The following is a 19,253-nucleotide window of genomic DNA, read 5'->3' on the forward strand; positions in this document are numbered from 1 at the left end:
AAGGCTAAAGATAGGGCCGAATTTGGTTTTCACTAAGTGTTGTGCTTAGTTCTTTTTTGGTCCAAACATTTTTGGAAAGAAATTTATAGTATGCTTTTTCTGTCAAAATTTCTGAGATATGGATGAATGTAAAAAGAACTATGCTTCTTCTCTGAAGGTTTTTCTGGGTCTTTTGTAAAGGATATATCATTTTCAAAGGAAATGAATACAAGTTATGAACTGTCCCCATATCTGTTCTTCTCTGAATTTTGTCTCCTTTTTAATACTGAGTTACCTTGATGTTGTGTGAGTAAAAGCTTATGCAATTGATTGCAATTTAGTAAGACTGTACATCCATTTGTTATTGCTCTTAATTCAATGGATTAAGTAAAGGCTTTGATGAATGTGATGAGGTTGCTCGGGTGTTAATAAGGATTTTTGAATGATAAATTCTGGTAAGAATTGCTGATGAAAATTCGTTGCAAGGCAACAAATTAGATCTAAGAATTTACTTGACTCTGAATTTCCAATGGATTAGGCACTGATCGAGAGTATTCCAGCCAAAAGAGAAGCATATTATAACTAGCTTTTTCAAAATACATCATAAAATTATTTTTCATTTATCTTTCCTGTAAGATTTTCAAAGTTGGCCAGCACTTGCCTGCCTAGATTGTTTTAGCTTCATTTAGCCATTGTTGTTGGAAACATCTGCAGAGCTATAGAAGATTTCTTGGCCATATCTGTTCAAGGGATGTGTTTATCAGTTATTTACCCATATGTTTAAGGATTTAGAGATGAGAATCAAAATGAAACTAAGGATAATTCTCACACAATTATTCCATCTTTGAACCATCCCCGGGTGCACCCGCCCTGGTTTTACAGAGCCAAAAGAGTAGAAAACCGTCTAAGGTTTTATTGAAGTTGGGTCCTAATACTTTGCATATGCAAGTGATAATGAGAATTGTCTATTCTTTAGGTTGTGTATGTACTGATATCTAGGTACTAAGCCTTTTGTCGCCTAGTAGTTTTAGTACTGTTAACATCAAAATAAAACTCCAACACACTGGACAAAGAAACATTCATTGAAGCTTTTGATTTGGGAGGACCTATGTCTTCACCAATTGGCATTGGAAAATTCAATGAGAATTTTAGTAGTCATAAGAATTTATAATTCATAGATCTATGACAGACACATCCCAATGTTAAAGAAGGAAAAAGGAGAGAAACCAAAGACAAAGGAGGTGGGAGACTTTATGTCTCTTGAATATTTTCAAAGGTATCTTCAGAACATAGTATTATGATTAAGCACAACCCTAGGTCTAGATGGAACCATGAATAATACAGGTGCTCACTACATCATGGCATTGAACATTCAAGACTTGTACACTAATGTAGGGTATGATTATGTTACATACATAACTCGAAAAAAAGATAATGAGATTGTTGTAGTACAAGAGGAGAAGATGGAAAATTTCAAATTCCATTACTACTCATACTCATGCACCTGATTATGTACAAGAATGTACAATTCATCGATCAAAGTTTCTTTGAGAACATAGAGGAATGGGGAGAAAGACTACATGCATAATGATGGACAAGGGTATGGAAAGGATTCTACGGTTATTCCAACACTATTTCTTTCTATAATGATTGTGTAGACCTTGTTATGAACATGTTAGGGGCTATAGGAGAATAAGTACTTAGGAGAATTAGGAAATTGGTTAAGCCAAATCTATGTTATGATGAGGGAAAGTAATTACGATATGACTGGTGAAGTGTATTTCTTTTTGAAGAATATATAGTCATTAGGGTTTATGGATGCCCTCAACCACCCCATCTATTACCAAAACTATTTCCTAAAATATTAGGGATTGTGGAGTTTTTCTGATAATTGATTTCTTTGAATATATAATATTTAGGTCAAAATGTCAGGAAAGGCACCTTCTTGTGTAGATGCTCCAAAGTTGGAGATTTTGATATTGAAAAAAAGGCAATTGAGGAGACTAATTCCTTTTTAAGAGATTATAAATTGCCAACTGCCCCTACTAGAACATATGACCCTTATGGTGTGGTTAGGATTGAATTTTAAAATTGAGGGGATATAATTTTCCTCCAACCAAGGGTTTGTGGGAGGAGGATGTAATTTCTGATTTTTTAGATGACATTGTGTGTAGAGAAAGGATGATCAAATTTAGGGATGTAATGAGCTTTGAATAGGAAATGAAAAAGGTTGATCCATTATTCAAGCAGTTCTATCATGAGGTGCATTATTATTCTAGATTCAATAAATTTATAGAAATTTTTGATGAGATTTCATCTCAAGTCCGTGAGGAGATCAAAAAGAGAATAGATTTAGTCTGTTGATTAGGACATTGTTGTTGAAGTTACTGATGATGAGGACCAACTAGAGAGCTCAAAGTATGCTCATCAAAAGAGAAAGAAACATAAAATGGTTGAGATTCCATACAAGGCCAAAGAAAAATTCTTGCAGATACTACTAAGGAGCAGTAAATATTTTCACAATGCAAGTAGAAGCTACTTGATTTCTTAGGCCACTAAAGATGAGAAAAGAGCCAAAAAGTTGGAGCTTCAAGCTTGGCTGATTGATGACAGAATCATTGAAGCAAAGAGTTCATGAATGATGAAAATTTCATCAAAATAGAAGAGTTTAAATTATTTTTGTTTAAGTTGAAGCAAAATGAACTATCATTGCAGATAAAGCCAGGTGACTCTGATGAGATAGTAGCTGAGATGTTCCAAAAACTACAAGAGTATGATCCTACAAGTGAAACTCTCACTGTAGAAGAGGAAAGAGAGATGATACAGAGGAGTGGCATGATTATATTCCTAGGTTGGGATGTTAGTTCCTCATTCTTATTAGATCAAATAAGGGGGTAGGAAAGAACTATCTCATTTGAAGATGAGAATTAGTAGGGGTAATTGAGAGGGTGTGGATACAACATCGATGCCCAAACTATGGAAATATGGATTTTAGTTCTAGAAAACAAGAAGCCAACCTCATAGAGATCAAGAGATCCCCTAAAGGAAATGTGATATCTTGGAATGTTCATTCCACCTCAAGCAATTAGATATATGGGTTGTTAATTTCAACATCACTATTAGGAAAGAATAGAATTGATATGCTAGAAGAGTAGCTATAAGGAGCCTATGAGAGGTATATTAAAACTAGGAGGCATTATGAGGAGTAGATGAAGAAGACTTATGTTTAAGAACATAAAAATCTCCAACTGGAAAATGAGATAGTGGTTTTGAAGAACACTGGTAGATCTACCAGTGAGAATAAAGACAAGGGTGTACAAACATAGGGCTATGAACCTAAAATAGAAGATGTCATGGGCCAAGCCATGGCTATTGATGAAGAGGAATTGGAGTCTAGAAAAGAGATAGAAATAAGAGCCATCAAGAATTTGCTAATCCTCAAGATAAATTCCTTAAAATTTGATTCACAGAATGTGCATAGTAATTATCTTGTTCTACAAGGGGTAGAGTATCAATATTTTGAGGCAATTGCTTTGTTATCTCCCTTATTTACCATATGGGTTCCCTATACCCAATTTTTTGAGATCCTTATATAGATTATTACATAAAAGAAAGATTTACCAAAAGGGTTAATTATTTCTATCAAAAAATTGATTCATGGGGTAAAGGAATTAAATGGTTTCTTTGTAGGAAAATTACAATTGATTCAAAATAAGATGAAAGTAATTGCTACAAGAACCCCAAATTTTTTACCCTACATATTGGATCTAATGGAGGAGTCAAGGAAAGGCAAGAATGGTCATCCTCTTTTGATGATATTTTTAATTATTCTAGATTTCTGGTATATTGTAATGGTGAGGAAGACATTGTAGTAGTTTATGATTTAATTGATATTCTATATAAATTAGAACCAAAAATGGGTAAAGTGACTATTGAGGTCAAAGCTATAATGGATGCTAAATGGGAAACATACCTTGAAGAGTTAAATGAAATTAGAGATGCCACCCTTCCAGATGTGGAAACTAACATAGCCATTTGGGAGGTTATAGAAGGAATAAAGGCCTTGTCATCTAGGGATAGTGATTAAATAGTTAAAATCATAGTTAAAGGGATAATAGACAAAGTGAAGAAAAGATAATGAAAATGATAGGTTGTTAAAGTACAAATAGATTCATGCTAGAGATACCTGAAGCAAGTTCCACTTGCCAATATTGCAACTATTTCGGCAATTTTGTTTGGATATAAGGAATGTTTTGTAAAGTAACATGTAAAAGAAAAATCTTTGTATTTTCTTTCAAATCATTTTTTGACATGTGTCCTCCCATTTGAAGTTTGTTACAATCCTTATCTATAAAAAAAATTCCAAGAGGTGGAGTGAGGATCTGAGTCCTGTAGAATTTTAGTGTTTATGCTATTGCAATCGATTTAGTTTTTGTGTCAATTGTATGTTGTTTCAAATTTACACATCTGAGAATATAGTAAATATTGAATGAAAAAGTTTGTCATATTCTAAGTTATGTTTTGAGTTTCATATTAGTAATTTATTATTTTCAAGGAAGATTAATACAAAGGGAGATTTATGAATATTTTCATCTCCTATTTCTATCTCCATTATTTTATGCTTGAGATTGAATGAGAAAAGTTCTTTTAATTTAATACAGCTAGGATAGGTTGTATGTTAGTTTGTTGCTTCTTTTAATTCAAGGAATTAAGTAAATGATTCCATGAACTGATAAGGTTTCTAATTATATGGTAGGGATATGAAAGAATGGAATTTAGGGTTAATAGCTAATATGTTTAATTGCAAGTCAATTAAAATAGGTCAAGGATTACTAGTTTGACTCTATGTAACAATGGATAAGGCACTAGTCATTAATTCATATGCAAATTGATACTATAATTTGGTTGCACAATATGCATTTTAAAATCAAAATCAATTGTTTAATTTATGTAACAAATAGCTATATTTCTAGTCATTCACTTATTCGTAATATCTTTCCTATGAGTTATAGTTGGTTGTTGTAAACCAAGAAGTTAATTACAAATCAGACAAGATTGTTGACCATTTTTCTACTATAAGGGACATATATAAGATGAAGAATATTTGTGAGTAGGTATTTAAGGGGAGATCAAAGAATAAGAAATATAATCCCTAGGTGTACTTGCCTTGGCCCTGCAAAGCCTAAAGAGTAGAAAGCCCTTGTGTGCTTTGTTGAAGTTGGTCCAGATCTAAGTGACTTCATCCTGAATATGGGAAATAGCTGACCCTAGGAATCCATCTTCATTTTGTATCTTGGTACTAGTCATTAGAACCTATCATTTTAAAACACCAACAAAATGGTGACTCTACTAGGGATCCTATAAAAACAAATCATATTTGAAATGATACAATCTTTGATGTAAGCCATATATTTGTAGTCATATGTCCTTTGGTTTTTTTTTCATGTTTGGTATTGGCTCTTTTTGAGTGACAAACCTTGAGAAATTATAAAAAATCCCAATACCATAGGAGTGTTGTGATGTGTGATGTGCTTACATAGTGCCTTATTGCCAAATAGAGTTTGTATTTTCAAAGATATATAATATAAAAGTCTTTCTTGGTTAGGCCCCTTGTGTCAGATCTATTTTCAAAATTATTTTCCCATGAAAGTTCAATGTTCTTTAGCCATAATAAAGTTACTTTCCCCTAGTGGGTGGTGACTTAGCCAAGGTTTTGTTAACTAGTGCTAATACTATAAGTAAAAGATGGTTGATAGAAGGAAACAAATGAGAGCATATGTAAGGGAGAACCCAGAAATACCCTTGTATACAGAGTTACCAAAGGTTGGTAAGAAAGTTTGACCTAGAAAGAAAGGGGAGTCCAGTCATACATGGAAGCCCAAAGATAATCCATAGTACCAGCCCATAGTTGAGAAGGAGATCTTATCCTATAGTTATGAGTCTGAGAGTACTAGGTTTTTAGGTGATCTTTCTACAACTCCTTTTCAAGGAGATCAGCTTTACCAAGATAAGATGGTATCATCCATGGGAGATACTATTTTTAAACCAAAATGTTTAGGAGGAATAAACCAGCATTTGAGACCTAGAAGCATTCAATCAACTAGATCTCATACTAGACATATTCCTTTCATTCAAAGAAACCTCATTGACCTAAGTGACCCTACAGAATCAAAAACTACCATTACTGACCCTAATGACCTATTGACAGAGGTAGAAGCACTTAGGAAGAGAGTTGTTGAAGAAGATGCCAAATGCTTCTGTTTGGAAAAGGAGAAAAAAATCACCATGAATGCTCTCATTGAGAGAGATGACCCACTTAGGAGAATGGTTGCCTTGCAAAAACAAAATAAGAAGTTAGAAGATAAGTCTATTGCATTACATTCAAATCTATTTTTACATGTTGAGAATATGAGATCCAAAGTTTGTGAATATGAGTGGACCATGCCAGAGAAAGAAGATCTAGTAGTTGTACATATCCAAATATATGAGCCTGTCAGAAAAGAAAGTGAGGTACAAATGATTGATCTTACCACTAAAACCACTAATAAAGGTAAGTAGAAGATAACTTATGTGAAAACAAATCAACCTACTATTGCATCTAAAAATATCCCTACCTTTTCAAAAATAGATATAGAGTTGGAGAAGGCTAAGAAGGAGTGAGAAGAGGTAGCCAACAAATTGAGAAGGTAGAAAATGAAACCCAAGCAGCAAAAATGAGAAAGAAAATCCAATTTTTGACATCTACTTCTAGTTTAAATGCAAGCCAAAATTAATCATCATTAGGAGTACCACCTTCTATGGCATGTGGACCCATAGCAAGTAATGTTACTACTTTCTAGCTTGGCCCTTCCTCCTCCTCTACCATAGTGATATAGCAAATTGTTGTTCAGTTAGGAAAGATAAATGTTCAGACCCAAGTTGTTGCATCTAGTTCTATTGGCCCAAAAGGTTTTATAAAAAGACATATGTATATGGAGAGATATAAGAAAATATATTTTCTATACATCCCTGGTCATCCAAATCCTATTCCAAATTATCTAAAAGCTAAGACTACAAAATTTCATGGGAATAGTGCTATCAATGGTGAAAAACACCTCAAGAAATTTAAGGATATGTTGAATGATTATGAAGTTGAACATGAAGATCTACTCATGAAGTTGTTTGCTCATTCCCTCATAGAATATGCCAAAGATTGGTATAGAAGACTCCTTGATAATAGTGTCATCTCTTGGGAATATTTTGAAAATTGTTTCAAAGAACAATATGGAGATAACACTAATGCTATTTTCATATTGAATGAGTTCAACAATATAAAGAAAAGTCAGAATGAATCTACTTTTGATTTCAATGTCAAATTTCAAAAGGGGATGTACAAGTTATTCCAAGTAATGAGGTTAGAGGGAAATATTTTCCTTATAATATATTTTAATGCCTTTGATAGTAATATGGCATACATTTTGAGGAATAAGGATCCTAGAACATTAAGTGATGCCCTTAGAATGGCTATGAACATTGAAAATAACAAGAAGGCATATGGAAAATTAGGAAGAAGAGATGACCCTAAGCTTTTCAATCCTTCTAGTAGTAACAAAAGCGAAGGTGACAAGTCCCCTACAAAAAACAAGAATCCTGAGGAAGATAAAGTAGATCATGTTGGTATAATTTTTGCAAGCTAAAATTTCCCCTTTCTAAAAATCAAAATTGAATCCCTCAATGGTGAATAGGGTTTCTAGTTTTTGGTCCTCCAAATTTGTTAGCTTTTAAAAAAAAAACATTTTTGAAGCCCTAGGTCTCATTCCTTTTTAAAAAATTTAGGTGCAAAACCTTTTAAAAAATAATTTTTTGAATATTCCTTGAAAAGTTTAAATCTTTTGTGCCCCCGTATGACCTTTTCCCTCTTAATGTATACTGTCTGATCAACACAAGATCAAAGGTAGTCGCATTGTCATTATCAAAAGATGTAAGTATGTTACCCTATGCGACATAGTGACTGTCACAAATTTGAAGGGCAGTGCCATAAAACTGAGTTGCAGTGATCAGAGATTGTATTTTGTTAGAAGTATTTGGTCACATTTTTCATGTCAGACCTATCAGAACCAAAAAAGAGATCAACATAGTGAAATACAGAAGGCATCAGCAAAAATCAATTTTTTCTGATTGGTCACCATGTTGCTATCAAAAAATTTGTGCTCTTCGTTGTTAGTGACATGGTGCCTTCATAGAAAATATAGGTGACAGTCACTTTTAAGTTTTTTGGTGACCATAAACTTCCCACGTTACATGGTGGATGTGTGATTTTATTGTTATGTCAAAAGCATTAATGAGGGTGATTATGACTTCACTTGCCTTTATCTTTCTAGCACCAAGTTTTGATAAGACACCAGAGGTTGCTATGTCATTGTTGGGAAATTTGTGATCTTTTTCATTAGTGACATAGCACCTTGATGGAAAGTAATACAATGGTAACATTTTTAGAAGGTGGGTCCTAGACACATGCTCCATCAGATAATAGTTATATAGTTTTGGGGACATAGTGGCATCTAGTAGGATACATGCACTAGGAAAAGTAAAGGCACCAGAGGTTGCTATGTCACTATTATGTAAGTTATGGATCTTGTCATTAGCAACATAGTGCCTAGCAAGGAAATAAACACATGGTGGGACCCAATCAATGTGGAAATGTGACTAGGATTAAAATATGGATTTATATGCTAGTTGTATAGGGTTTTCTCATGTCATCAATAATCTGGACCCATGCCTCCTTTATAAAACATATGAAAGATTCTTATCATTTGATCAAGCTTGGATCAACGATTGTCACTACCTTGCTATGGAAAGATGTGCATTTTTTACTCTATGTGACATAGCAACCAAGGGACTCACCACATCTTATGTAATTCATATGATTTCCATGCCCTTAGATCAATTTCAAATCTACGATCATCGCTATCTTGCTATAGTAAGTTGCTTGAATGATATGTATAGCGACATAGCGACTAAGGGCCCACCATATTTCTCTTAAGTAATGCATCAAATTTCCTCCACATGATTAATGCAAAATCAAAAATCATCGCTACCTCGCTATAGCAAGGTGCTCATTGTTTATGTATAGCAAGGTAGTGACTCAATGACACATGTCCTCAGTCATCAATGGGTCCAAACTGAAATGCCAACAATGAAGGAACTATAAACATGGAAAAATCTCATTGGGTTGACTACTAACATGTCAAGTTGAACATGAGTCATCTTTTAGTGCATCCATAGATTGTAGGATTTTTTGAAAATCAACGATGTAAATTTGAACGTAGAAGGTGGTGCCACTCTGTGCATTTATGAGGAATAAAAACTTTGAATGCGAAAGAAAAATAGAGTATAATAAAAATTAATTTCTCAATTCCATCTCACATGAACAAATATTTCAAGCCTTTTCTTGAGAAAAAGCCATTACTAAGAAGGTTGTGTTGAGCTTGACAAGAGCGTGAAGAAAATTTCCATTGTTCGTGAAGACACTATAGAATTACAGTGAGAAACAAGAAAAGAATCAAGTAAGTAATTATACTATAATCTCAGTAGTCTCTTAGTTCTACAAATTAAAATCAAAAATGCCTCCAAAGAGGGTATTTTCTAGTTAGGAGAATTATTTGGATAGGAATATCCATGATGATTTGCTTGAGCTACTCCCAAACTCCACTATTGAAACTGTACTAGTTAAAAAGCTTACTTCATTAAACCCTAGGTTGAGAATAGCTGATGGATTGTATGACAAGGGGAATTGACTCCAACATGCTAGTACCTCTCAAACTAATCTAGATTTTTTTTTTAAATGGTTTTTAGAGAGGAACCCTTTTGCCCCACATGCCAATATCTAAAATTTTGATTTAGAGAAATTGGTGGTTCCTAGTGTTTTTATGGATTATGATCTTCTTGAAGCTGTGGCAAAGAACTATGAGCAAGCCATTACAATAGTAAGGAGAATAGATGGTCAAGTCCTAATTACAATCATCACATATGAAATTAGGGAATTTTTTTGGTCTAGGGCCTCTCACTGATTATCATGTGCCCATTGATTACCATTAGCTAAGGTGCACTGAAGGCACATATAGGTAAAATTGGAACTCTACTAGTAATAACAGTAACTTCTAGGGAACCTTTCAAAAGGGCATACTTCAACACCAGGGCTGTAGAGATATATAGGACCCCATGCAGAGTTTTTGGAAGAGATGAAGAGGGGTTTATGCCTATGGATTTCATGTATATGGTTGCTCAGATTTCATCTTTTGGTGTGGACATAACTTTTTATTTTACTTCTTACTTAGCTGAGGAAATTCACAATGGACTAATTGGGATTGCTAAGGGAAAGGTTGAAAAGACTTTTGGCCATTATTCTTTGTTCATGCACATGTTTTTGTTTAAGGGAGCTACATATTTTGGTAAAGAAATGGAGTTAAATAGAGAAGAAAATGGAGAAGCACTACCAATCCAATTATGGAGTGTAGATATGACTTGGGATGTAGATGTTGTCACTTAGGTTTGCACCCTTGTCCAAAGCCTATTCATGAGGACAACCTAGTGAAATATGGAAACAACGTCCAAGCTATGGGACTTGAACTGTGAGGTTGAGTCTCTGGAGAAGGCCAGCTTCCTCTTACTATCAGGATGCACCTAACTACTCTTAGAAAGGAAAACGGAGAAGGAGAGCATGAAAGAAAATCTACCTAATCTAATCTAAAGAGGTGATGCACCAAAATAGAGTGTTCAGACCAATCTCTACCCATATATGCACTATTAAACCAGAATGAAACTAAGGATATAAATGTTTAGACTTGCTTTAATCTAATAATCAGATGCAAATTAGAAGACCAAGATGAATGACACAAGGAAAGATAGATTCACTTATATTATCATTCATAGGCCAAGGAGATGCAGTCATGCATATTACAGATTTCCACAAATCACCAGTAAGAGGAAAAGAGTTCTTGCACTTGCATACCAATGGCTGAAGGAAATAAGGTAGAAATCATATAGTTCAAAGTCACAAGGGAATTTTACACTAAAATTGTAGAGCAACAACAGAGAAAATTCAGAGAAGGATCAACCTAAACAAAATCTACAAAATTTTCCTTTATAGTGCAGGCAAAACTGAGATGTCCTCCAACTGTAATTATTCTATAACTACTGCATTGAAGTCTTGCAGAGAACAATCATGGGGATCTAAAGAAAATTTGATCTTTTAGTAGATCCAGATGTAATGATTTGAAACAAGGCCTCGAGAAGACATAAATGACGCCATTAAATCACTCTGACCAGGTAGATAGATTGGATCAGGGGGGTGGAGTGTTCCTCTTTGTTTTTCATTCATTTTGGGTTGGTTGGGATTGATTACAAAGATCAAATCGCACGGTGAAACCTGATTTCTTATCATTTTTTGGTGTATGGATCAGCAGAGTCAGCAAGTCAACCTATCTTGGCACTAGGATGAGCCACGTGGACCAACAGTCTTTTATCTTTTTGCCACCCTACAAAGTCTTCTCGAGTTTACCACCTTTCTCTAACTAACTATGCCATCTTCTTAAAACCCTGACCGCGATGGCTACAACATAACTGCCAGCCCCTAATTGTCAATCCTAGCCAAGCTCATAGAGACACGTGTCACCTAGGCACTATGTCACTATGGTTAAAATTCTCGTAGCTTTCCATAGCGAGATAGCACCCACTATTGATCTCCATGAGATCAATGATCATGGAAGATATGTGCTTGTTCTTACCCCAAGACCATCACACCTAGTGCCACCTCAGCAATCTGTAACACACTTGGCAATGCATGGCATCTAACTAGTGATCCACAGAGAAACTAGCCTCAAAGAGACACATGGTGAAAAAGCGTTATGTCACTATTGCAAAAAAATGTGCAAATTTCCATAGTGACATAATGCCAACCGTAGATCAGATCACATCAGACAGTGAGGGCTCATCAAGTTTCTTCCTACGAGGAGGGTAGGCAAATGACATCACCTGGGACATGTGCCCTCCACCCACTTTCTTGCAATTTTTAATTTCCTCGCATCTTGATAATGCAGGAAAGTGCCAACCCTCGATTTGTGAAGATCTGATGGTGATGAAAATCTATGCAGAACTGCATACTTGGTCAATTGGATGGGCCAATAAGATCCGCCTTCGTACTCTGACCTGCCTAATAGCTACCATGGAAGACAAGCCACCTATTTATACTTTCTGGGAAAGTGGGCCCATGACGTCAAATGTGCCACATTTCACTAAGGTGCTATGTCACTATGGATAACATCCTCGTAGCTTTCCATAGCAAGATAGTGCCTACCATCAATTTTTTGAGATATGATGGTGAGCAAGATGGATCTGACTTCTCAGTGTACCAACCAATAAGAATTGGTCACGTGCCAACTGTCTGAAAAATCTTTTTTTGTGATCAACCAAGGGAATTAGGACCCACATTCCACATAGTCATACCTTAGCCAATGAAAGATTGACCAACTGCTAATGTGTTTGACAAATTCATCACTGGTATCCAATGGAGCATACTTAGGACCTATTGTCTTCCTAATGTTGCCGTAATGTTATTTTCTGCCTAGGTGCTATGTCACTAATGATGAGAAGAACAAATTTCTTGATAGCACCATAGCACCCTCTATTGATTTATCCAAAACTAGCAGTGAAGAAACAACCAGGCAAAGAGGGACCCACCTGACACGTGGCCAAAAGGCACTATGTCGCTATCGGTAACATCCTTGCAGCTTTCCATAGTGAGATAGCGCTAGCCATAGATCTACCTTGATATGATGATGAGGAACTTGCGGGCCAGAAGATATAAATCATAAGGTTTGATCATTTAATTTTTTCAATGTTTCTCATGCATTAAAATAACATTAAACCTTGGAACTAGTTATTGGGTGGGCAAGCATTTAAAATTTGAATATTGGTAGGGCGCAAAAATGAGAAACATTTTTTGGCGACTCATAGGGGATGCTAGGCTGCTATGCATAAGACCAGTGGCCTGAAGCATCCATTGGGCTATAGAGTCAAAAAGATGTAGATCCTATGCACTACAAAACCCTAACCCTACCTCTGAGAGGAAAACCTAGAAACCTCTATCTCTGCAACTGGAACCAGAGACCAAAACTTCTTTCTGCGATCTTCAAAACTTCAAAACTTGCCGTCTCATGAAGACAAAACCTATGCTCATGTACTTCTTGTAAAAGTAGGGAACAAATAGGAAAACAAAACTAAGCTAACTGTATACATGGAATCTCAAACCCTTAAAAACATGGCTTGAGATAAATCTCGTTGACTGGGATGGGCAGAATTTCACTACCAGGCCTGCTTAACTGGAAAGCATTGGCCTATTTACAACTTTCAATCAGGTAGTAACCACTCCACAGTGTGTCAAATTTTGAGTGTCTTCCTAGCTTTCCCTATCTGCGTCCCATTTCAAAACCAAATTGCCCTCCCTAAAGATCTTGACCTTAGCCCTTTTTTCAGAACTCTTTTTGACCTACTGCTGCTGTGTCTCTAGGGTTTACATGGCCTAATTCCTTTTCTCTTCTAGCTCCATCAGTTCTGCCACTCTCACTGTCATGGCATCATCTTCAATTAGTTCCAACTAATGAGCTAACTCTAGGGATGGGAACTCCAATGAAATTGGAAGCCTTGCCTCTCTACCTTATACTAACATGAATGGAGAGTTCCCTAATGATCTCTTAGGTGTTATTCTGTCAGCCCATAGAGCTTTCCTTAATTTTTTATGCCAACACCTCTGGTTATCCTCTATTGTCCTTTTAATAATTCTGATCAGGTTCTTGTTAGATGATTTAGCCAGGCCATTACCTTGAGGATAATAATTTGAGGATGTGCTCAAATAGATATTATGGTCCACTGCCCATGCACAAATCTGAGCTCCAACAAAAGACTTTGCATTATCTAAAATAATAGTTGAAGGGGCACCAAATCTAGTCACAATTCCATCAAGGAACTCAACAATTGAAGATTCAGTTGCATCTTTCAATGCAACTACCTCTGTCCATCTGGTGAAGTAATCTATAGCAGCTAAAATCCATTTGTGACCAGAACTAGAAGAAGGATTGACAAGGCCTATGAAATCCAATCCCCACTGAGAAAAAGGTTGATCCACCTAGATAGGATGAAGGGGAAGAGCTACAAGTATTTGTTTGCTAGAGAAGAAGGCACATTTTTCACACTTCCTCACATACTTATGGAAATCATGAAATAGAGATGGCTAGTAATAACCAGCCCTCATGATCTTCATTGCAGTTGTTCTAGCTGAGAAGTGGCCACCATCAGGACCATCATAAAGTTCTTTGATCATTCTTTCAACCTAATCTATATCAAGGCATCTTACTAGGGCTCCATTAAAATCTTTTCTAAAAAGGACACCATCAACTATGACATAAGGAATTGACTATAATCTATACTATCTCCTTTTAGTTCTATCTAATCCTTGAGGGTATCCATTGCCTAATAAGAAACTCTTCATATCATCCATCCAACTCCTTGGGTCACCATTTCTCGCCTCTTGTTACTCTGTTAGTATCATAGCAGCTTCCTCTTTAGGTTCCTGAGATGATAACATCTATTTACATAGCCCCTTCCCTCTTATCAGCTTGGTGATTTGGATGTCAACATCATATTCCATTAGTTTTGTAATCCAGCCAACTCTTTTCTCACTAATATCTTTGCTCAAAAGGAATTCCTTCATGCTGGCATGGGGTACTAACAAATGAATCTTGTTATGAGATAGGAGGTGTCTAAATTTCTTTAAAGCTCTGATGACTGCAAGGGCTTGCTTCTCAACATAACTATACTTATCTTCATACTACTTAAGCCCTTCACTAAAGAAAGCTATGGGTTGCTTGTCACCTTTATCATTTCTTTGAGTCAGGACAGCAGAAATACTTGACTCACCACCTAAGGTATAAAGAATGAAATCCTTCTCAAAATTTGGATTCATGAGAGTAGGGGCCAAGGCTATGGCTATCTTGATCTCTTCAAAACTTTCCTTCCCTTCCTTGGTCCGTGCAAAGACCATACCTTTCTTGAGCATAGCTATAAGAGGTTTCACCATGGTAGCAAGATTAGGGATAAATCTTCTCACAAAATTTATCCTACCCAAGAAACTTTGCACCCCTTTCTTGTGTTTAGGAAGAGGGAGGGCAAGTATTTCTTTTGTTCTCTCTGGATCAATGGTTAAGCCATCCTCAGATACAATATGTCCTAATAATTTTCCTTGGTTAGTAGCAAAGACACACTTGCTTGGGTTAAGGGAAACCTGAAACTCTTTGCATCTTAAGAATACCTGTCATAGATGATCAAAATGATCCTCTACATTCTTAGAATACACAATAATATCATCAAGGTAAACCATGACAAACTTTTCAATCAATATTTTGAAGGCCATCTCTATTGCCTTCTAAAATATAGCACCTACATTGTTTAGCCCAAATGGCATCTTGCAATAAGCATAGGTACCCCATTTAGTGGTAAATGCAATCTTGTACCTATCAAACTCTTTAACTAGCACTTGATTGTAGCCAGAAAATCCATCAAGAAATGAAAATCTCTTTGAACCACTGACCTTGGACAAAATATGCTCCATAGAAGGGAGAGGATGGTGATCTTTAAGGGAAGCTTGGTTAAGGTCCCTAAAGTCCACACATAATTGAATTTCTTCATTCTTCTTCCTAATAGGGACAAGGTTTGCTACCCATGATGAGTGTTTGATGGGAAAAATTATATTGGCCTCAATCAACTTGGATAGCTCTTTTCTCATTAGGGGTTCAATCTTTGGATTCACTAGCCTTTGTTTTTGTCTTACTAGTTTTACATCATTAATTAGATCTATGGTATACTGAAACAACCTTGGGTCAAATCCCTTTAAGTCATCATATGTCTAAGCAAAAAGATCATTAAATTCTTGACATAGATGAATGAAATTTTCTTGTTCAATTTTAGAACATACCTTCCCCATGTTCAAGGACTTTCCATCAGCAATCATGACTGGGGTATGATCATCTCCATCAGTAGCTAGGTTCATGCCTTTGTCTCTTGCTTGGTCATTAGGATTAAAAACACTCTTTAGAGTAATGAGACCCTTAGGCAATTTTTTAGAACTGAGATGAATGATCTAATCACCATACTGATCCTACAGTCTTGATTGATTCCTCTCTAAAAATTTTGCCTCATTCTGCAAGAAGCTGATAATTTGTTCATCAAACTCAAACACTTGCCAATGGATTTTTTTATTAGGGATAGTAGGCCTTACTATCGCTCTGATTTGTTTCTTCTTCTCCTCCTCAAGATTCCCTGGCACATCATAAGATGCACCTATTGCTGCAAGTCTATCAGCATGTCTATTTTCCTTTCTAGGGATGATTTGAATATTAAATGCATTGAAACCTTTAAGCAAATCCCATACCCTATTTTTATAAGACTTGAGCAAACCATTCTTGGTGGTATTTTGATTTCTCACTTGATTGACCACCAACTCACTACTCCATACACCCTTAAGGCTTGGATTCCTCTTTTTTGAGCAAGTAGGAGACCTTGAATCAAGGATTCATACTCAGCCACATTATTAGTGCAACTAAATTGGAGCCTAAAGGAGAAGTAGTACCTTACTTGTGTTGGAGAAATCATCATCACACCAGCTCGTGATCCATTTGTGTTCCTTGCTCCATCAAAGTACATACTTCATATCCCACTCATATCTTCTTTGGTCTCCACAAGATTGGGAACTAGAACATCTTTCTCCAATATACAATATGTACTGAGACTTGTTTCAAGGATCTCTGATGTAGAATCAAATTGATATGCATTAGCCCATTCATCTAAGAAGAAATTAGGTATCTTTGCTAGGGAAGTGGTGGGCTCATTCACTATGTCAATCTCATACATCTCTAGGATAGGGCAATTCATGTTGATGGGATTATGGGTGTAAGATTCAGTATGATGGAGGGCTTGAAGCTCTACTCTGATTGAAGCATTGGCTCCATATCTCATCTTAAAAGACATATATGACCAATCAAAAGATATGAAACCACCTATTTGGGTAGTAAAGTCTCTTGAAAAATATATGGCAAAATATGGCTTGACCTTGGCAATAGACATATCTTGGGTTACAGTACAACTAGGGCATGCATGTAAGGCCATCTCCACATTCCTAAGGATTCCTATAGTCTTGATAGTACTACCATCCAACTGTAATACATCCCTAATAATGGGCTCATATTTCATTCCCAAAGCATCAACAACACAACTAGGCATTACTGAACTGCTAGCCCCTAAATCAATCATGCAATTATGGACTAGTTTGCCCCCTATAATTAGAGAAAAATAGAATGGAGGAGGTCTAACCTTTTTACTTGTTTCTACCTCCCTTGATGGTTTTACTAGGCTTGTGGCACTTTCCATACTGAGTGTCTGATCCTTTGGTTCAATTCTTTCCAATTCTTGCTGCAGCAACCTCTTTTGCATAGGTATAGTAGCAACAACATCCCACATGGAGATATTCACATTTGTCTTCTTCATTTTCTCTACCACACTGAATGGCATAATAGGTGCTTTGATAGAAACCTTGGGAGCTGCAATTGTATGAGGTTGAGATGGAGTAACCTAAGGATCACTTGCATCCTTTCTGCCATGGTTTTGCCTTTGTTGCTGAAAGGTACTTGATTTATTATCTACTGCTTGCTCATGAGATGTCGCATTTGAAGTTGAGGTCTGATTAGAAGGAGGAATAGTATCTTCCATAGCTCTTCTTTTGCTTCTAGTGTCATGAGAAATGGAATCCTGGTTTACATTACAATGCTCCTCCATTTGATGATTCATAAAAGAGCAATCACCCTGTCTTTGCATATCTAAGGAATCTTTAACATGGTCCTCCTTGTATGATTGTTTCACAGCAGGTTCTTGGAATGTCAAAGCCATAAAATATTTTGCCTTCTAACACATACAATAGGCATAGGAGTAGTTACAAGAGGGAGAAAAATCTTGATCTTGAGCCATATTTTTTTGAGGGACTATGGACCTACTTTGGTTTACATTTGAGGTTGAAGCATGGCCACCTTGCCTACTCTGATCAAAATAATTGTTCCAATGATTAGGGTTTGGAGGCCTACCACTACTTGGGGTTTGATATAGCAATTGATGAGGCTTACTACCTTGAGCTTTTTGTCTTTCTAAATTCACCACCTTGTTGCTCACTTTCTGCATCATAGAGTTATCCTCTAGCTTCTTCCCATAATTTTGCAATCTTTTCTCTGGGTTCTTTTCTTTTTCATCCATGTTCTGCATCAAATATTGCATCATCTCTTTGATTTTATCTATCCTATTTGAAGATGTGGAAGCTTGAGGGATTGGGACAAGGGATTATGATGTAGAAGTTGTGGGAAGAGGAGCCATTATTGGTTGATGATTTGGAACATCAGGGAAGAAAGGCACAGGAGGCGTTGGAGCTAGTTTACCTCCTTGTATCAATATATTTTTTGCCCTTATTGCTATATCATAAGCATTAGGCAAGGTATCTCCTCCCATAGTTTGGATTGTAGTGGCAATATCACTGTTAAAAGCTCTAAGGTAGTGCAAGAAGGCATTACCAGGGGTAGGCTTCACTAAAGTAGGTATTCTATCCCATGTCTTTTGAAATCTATAATTAAAGTTAGTCATACATTCATGAGGGGCTCTTTTTATAGTAGTCAACTACTCTAAAAGTGACAGATAGTCACTTTTATCCTCAAAATGTTTGCACAATCTTGCTCCTAATCCATCCCAATCTTTTATAGAACCATGAGCTAAACCTCTATACCATTGTAATGCTTTTCCTTTCAAGGATGAGGCTAGGAGCCTAATTGCAACATCATCCTCTGTAATACCATGGATATTGTAGACATTCGCAACTTCTTGAATGTGTTCTGAGGGGGAGATAGAAGTTTCACCAGTAAACTTTGGTAGACTTTTGAGGGTAGCTACTAGTATGTCATGTCTTTGAGCTAATAAGAGAGGGCTCCCACCATTAAAGGTGGAAAAAGTATGAGCACTAGGCAAAGCCATATAGACAAGTGATCTATTGATATGTATTGATGGCAGTCTAGGCTAAGATCTAATAGTAGGAGGAATAGAAATAGATCTTGTAGGTATATTTGTTACTATTGCACTCCTAACTGGTGATAAAGATATTCTAGTCCTCCTTCTTCTAGGATTTGAAAGTGAAAGCTCTTGGTACCGAAACT

Source organism: Cupressus sempervirens, chromosome 1 (assembly GCF_028749045.1).
Source record: "Cupressus sempervirens isolate cs-2001-9-10 chromosome 1, ASM2874904v1, whole genome shotgun sequence".
Classification (NCBI taxonomy): Eukaryota; Viridiplantae; Streptophyta; class Pinopsida; order Cupressales; family Cupressaceae; genus Cupressus; species Cupressus sempervirens.